The sequence below is a fragment of the Octopus bimaculoides genome, chromosome 18 (assembly GCF_001194135.2).
Source record: "Octopus bimaculoides isolate UCB-OBI-ISO-001 chromosome 18, ASM119413v2, whole genome shotgun sequence".
NCBI classification, from domain to species: Eukaryota; Metazoa; Mollusca; class Cephalopoda; order Octopoda; family Octopodidae; genus Octopus; species Octopus bimaculoides.
The window spans coordinates 38,565,425-38,571,388 of record NC_068998.1 but is presented as its reverse complement, the minus strand read 5'-3'; positions in this window follow the sequence as shown (position 1 = coordinate 38,571,388).

The window sequence follows — 5,964 nt, the reverse complement described above, 5'->3', positions numbered from 1 at the left end:
ATTATTATTATTATTATTATTATTATTATTATTATTATTATTTAATCATCACTATATGCACAGGCATCGCTGCATGGTTAAGGAGATAGCTTTGCAAGCCCGTGGATGTGGGTCCAGTCTCCACTGCGCGGTACCTTGAGCATAGGCCTTCTCCTATAGCCCCGGGCTGGCCAGTGTCTCCTGAGTGAGTATGGTAGATAGAAACTATATATATATATATATATATATATATATATATAGTAGCTGAATAGTCCGACGTTGCCGGGTAATTTTTACAATAGAATGTCTTATAAATTTTTGTTTATTCCATGTCAGACAATGTCTTACCCGACAGATAGGTCTCTTGATCAGAACAGATTTGAGCTATTTTTCGCAAAAATATTTCATTGAGGATTTTTTTCCTTTTTAAATTATTTACATGTCTGTTCGACCGTTTCACATTACTTTATTCATTAAAACTTAGCTTTGGTCGTCGTAATGTTTTGCTTTCGTTGGTTTAATAAAAATTTCCCCTCGTAATGATTTTGCTTTCATTTCGTGATAGACAGCTATCATGCAGAAAATGCCAGCTTCCAAATCCTGTTTTCTGATTAGGTAAAATTGATTAAAATTTAAACCTCGGTAACATTTTTCTGCAATTTTTCTGCAATTTTTCTGGAATAAATAAATAACAAAATTAAATTTAATGTGGAAAATTATTTCAATATACCAAATTTGAAAATTTGGATGTAATTTAAAAATTTCACAATATATGACAGTAACAGGGAAGACCCTACAAAAGTAGAGAGACAGGTAGTTATAGGATCTCTTTCTCTCTTTCTCTCTTTCTCTCTCTCTCTTTCTCTCTCTCTCTCTCTCTCTCTCTCTCTCTCTCAAACACACACACACACAAACACACAAACACTCACTGAGACACACACACACACACACACACTCATACACACACACTTTTACCAACGTACATGCGGGTAATCACGAGTTTAAAATGGTGTGGACATATCTATGTATGTATGTATGTACGAATGTATGTATGCATGTATATATATGTGTATGTGCGTGTGTGTATCTGAGTGTGTTTCTTTGCGATTGACAGAAGAAAAGCCACCTGCCCCTCTCCCCTTGAATCTACGTATTCGTCACACCCACTTTTCTTTCCCTTCCTCTGCGTTTTAAAAGTTATGTATATGTGCACGTGCAGTGTGTGTGTGTGTGTGTATGCATATATCTATGTATTTAGGAAGGTATGTATGCAGCATCGCGTGTATATCCCTGAATGACAGTTGTATTAACGTTACACCCCACTGCCACTCCATATTTGTCGCTTACACAGCGCTGTCCTCCCCCTTCCCTGATATCATCCACACTTACTATGCTACCACACTTCTCTCACACTAACACTCTTGCACCCTTCTCATTTTAGCAAATAATAGCCCAACCCCTCTAGGGGGACCATTATAGATTTTTATTGAAATCCAATTAGCCTATAATTGAACTGGATGTTAGTTTAACATGTATGGAAAGTTTCGTCATGATTGATTCCATGGTGTAAGCAGCAGGATGGTAACAGACAGACAGACAGAAATTGCCATTTATGTATAAGATGTGTGTGTGTGTGTCTCCTGCCTCTTGGCAACTAGTGTTAGCTTTGATTACGACCCCATAACTTAGCTGTTCGGTAACCCTAACCTTAACCCTAACCCATAACTTAGCGGCTCGGTAAAAGAGACCGACAGAATAAATATTGGAATCAATTTGCTCGACTAAACCCTTCAAAGCAGTGCCCCAGCATGGCTGCAGTCCAATGACTGAAACATGTAAAGGATAAAAAATAAAAAGATATCACGAAGTTAAGAAGATTGACAACCGTTACGATAGGATGTTACTATTTAAACTCAAGTCTATGATGCAAGGCCTTCTAACCGTGACTAGTCCGTCATTTTAGGATTATATATTTTGGGATTATTTATTTTGGGATTAATATTTTGGGATTATACTGTTTAATGCGTCCTCCCATTTTTAAAAGACATTGGGATTTGAAGGAGATTTGGTTGCTATCTCTTGTAGATCGCATCACCACACAAAGGCTCTTTCTGTTATGTTTGGAGCGGAATAGTCTTGGTTTTGTTTCATGACACTAGCAGATTGGATCGATAGAATCGTGCTGAGTTATGGTTCTTTATGTTCCATGTTCAAATCTCCCTAAGGTCACATTTGTCATATTTCCAGGGTCGTTAAAATAAAGTACTCCATGGAACCTTTAGCAGAGTCCATTCAGTTGAAAGTATTTCAGCTGGGTTTCTCGTTAGTAGGGAACTTCCCCTCTGTTTCCGACAATCTCAGAGGTCCTCTATACGATCTGCAACAAAATATAAAAATAAGTAAATAACAACAACTATAATAATCCTTTCTACTTTAGGCTCAGGGCTGAAGTATTGGCGAAGGGGACTGGTCGATTACATCAACCCCAGTACTCGACTGGTACTTCTCTTTTTTTTTTTATCGATCCCGAAGGATAAAAAGTGAAGTCGACCTCGGCAGAATTTGAACTCAGAACGATTCTGCCAGCTCGCCGCCTTAATAATAATAATAATAATAATAATAATAATAATAATAATAATAACAGCAACAACAACAACAAATAATAATAATAATAATGATAATAATGATAATAATAATAATAATAATAATAACAACAACAACAACAACAACAACAACAACAACAACAACAACAACAACAACAACAATAATAATAATAATAATAATAATAATAATAAAATAATAATAATCTTTTCTACTATAGGCACAAGGCCTGACAATTTGACCCTAGTACTCAACTGGTACTTATTTTATCGACCCCGAAAGGATGAAAGGCAAAGTTGACCTGGGCAGTTTAATGATGATGATGATGATGACGATGATGATGATGATGATGATGATGATGATGGCGGCGACGATAATGATGATGATTGATATCTAAGGAGGGTAAAAGAATTGCTTAGCTTGAAACTGAACAGAGAGAAAAGCATCTCTGCAGTAAACATATGGGTGGTGTCTCTAATACGATATTCTGCTGTTTTTCTGAACTGGACTAAGGAAGAACTAAGGCATTGACTGTACAAACAGAAAGACAACCTTCATGTATAAGGTTTGGTACACCCCAGAGATAGTGTTGATAGGTTATACCTACCACGAAGAGAGAGAGGAGAGATGGCAAAATATGATATCGAAGAGTGTGTGAGAAATAACACAGAAATACTGATTTCAGGAGAAAGAACCCGCCAGAGGAGAGAAGAAAAAGTATATTTCCTCAGTTAAATTGTGAAGAAGGTAGTAACAAGTCACTTGTGGGAAAATATTGATTTCTTACATTGATATAAAGTTGGACGAATGTATGCGAACGATTAGAACTCGGAACTCACTCCGTGACTTATATCATTTTATGTTCACCAGCTATTGGCTGTTGCTTAATCTTCGAGCCGGATCTGATCGAGTCGACATGATGTAAAGCATTTCAGCTACGACCTTAACGTATTTTAGGCGGAAATTCTAGGATTAAGTTATGTAATGTATCAAGCCGATACTACTTTCAGTTTTTGATACAAGGTCAGCGAGTACGGGGTGGAAGGAGGGGGTAAATCAATTACATCGACCCCAGTGCTCAGCCGGTACTTATTTCATCGACTTCCAAAATGATGAAAAGCAAACTAGACCTCAGCGGAATTTGAACTCAAAACGTAAAGTCCGACGATGTCTTGCAAACAACTCGCACATGCAAGTGCTACCAGTCGAGAACTCCGCATACCGGAAGCCAGCAAGTGTATGGGGTCATCAGGAGAGAATGCGTGCTGTTTCGGGGCCTACCTCTCGACGGCATCAATGCGCACCGGCACCCCTCACTGATATGCTAAGCATTTTGTCCGGCCGTGCTAACGATTTTGCCAGCTCGCCGCCTTCCCATATTAAAAAAAACAGTGGACTGTGGTTGGAGGAGATTTGGGTGCTACTTTTAGCGTGTCGATCGACAACACAGACACTCCTGCGCTTATTTCTAGCCACATCATTAGAGAATCGAAGTAAAACTACTTTTAATGCAGGCCTCAAAGTAGTCATTGAGCAAAATAAACACGTGATTAGGGTTTCAAATGAAAGGGCCACTGCATTTACACTTATACCAGTAACGGTTTTACCCTGGTATAAAAGGTACAACTAAATTCGCTCACAAAATAAAAGGTCCAAAATTTGCATTTGTCTCAGTTGTTCTCTTTTAAGTTTTACTTGTTTCGTTCATTGGACTATGGCCATGCCGTAGCACCGACTTGAAAGGTTTCAGTACTTTTTGTTTTAAAACCTGTTACGTATTCTATAGGTCATTTTTTTTTTTGCCCCGAACAGCTAAGTTATTCGGATATAAAGAAACCAAAACCGGTTGTTTGGCGCTGGTGAAGAACAAGCAAATCAAGCACACACACACACATACACATACACACACACGCACACACACGCTCACACACAGCCACACGCTCACACTCACACACACATACATACTGCATACATACAGACACATATATCTATCTGTCTTTCATTGTTCTCCCCACACTCTCTCTCTTCACACACACACACTTCTTGTCTCTTCTTTTAGTTTTCTTCTTTTAGTTTTCTTCTACCAGACTCACTCATAAAGCTTCGGTCTGCCTGGGGCTATAGTAGATGACATTTGCGCAAGATGTCACGCAGTGGGACTGAATCCGGAGCCATATGGTTGGAATGCAAGCTTTTTAGAACTTTGTTTGCTGATGTTTACTGTTAAATACATACAACTTAAAAACTGGTTATATTTAATGTAGCAATCACCGTATTAAACTTAATGCAGGTACTTCACTGAAAGCCTAATTAAATGCTACATTCATCCCGGATTAGTGTCTCTTATAGACATAGAGTGTTAAAAACAATAGTATGTCAATACCACATAAATATATCTTGCATAATACGAATTTTTGTTCAGCCGGGCAGTTAATTGCTACATCAGTGATTTTTCAGTCATTCTTTTATTGTATCTGTAACGGCAGATTTTGTCTTAGCAGACCGTTGCCATTGGATACTTGCTACTGACGAAGCGCAAAGAAGCAGAAATGCGCATTTAGTAGTAGTATCACCATTGTTACTGATATATTTTTGTTTTTTAACACTGTACGTCTATAAGATATCCTATTTCAGGACGAATATCGCAGTTAAGTTTTGCATGATGTATCTGCTTTAAGTACACGCACACACACACACACACACACGCACACACACACACACACACACGCACACACACACACACACAAGCAACGAACATACGCGCGCGCAACAAATGCACATACACACACAAACTTGAGTATCTAATGTGCATATACACACACACGTATATGCAACGATACTTGTGTGAATATATGTATAAATATACGAAACTATCTATACATATGTGTGTGTGTGTGTGTGTGTGTGTGTATGTGAAACTATTCCAACATGTATCATCAAGCCAAAACACAATAACTTTACGAGTAACATAAATATACACTCAGTTTTCAGAAGGATACATACACACATAGACACATACATACACACACATACATAATACATACATACATACATACATACATACATTTACAAACACATCATCTTATGAATATGTATCAGGCAGGTTAACTCGTGTATCTCCCTGCCCCATAAAAAAACGTTAAAGCCTTTACACACACACACACACACACAGAGGTTTTTAAGTGATATTCATAACGTGTATATATGCTATTGAAGAACGCAAGTTGAGCGAGTACAAGATCAAGTTGAAAGTTTGCCATCATCACAGACATATTATTTTCAGGTATTTTCCATAGAACCTTTCTCTCTCACTCTCTCTCTCTCTCTCTCAAATACATGTGTGTATATATATATATATATATATATATATATATATATATATAT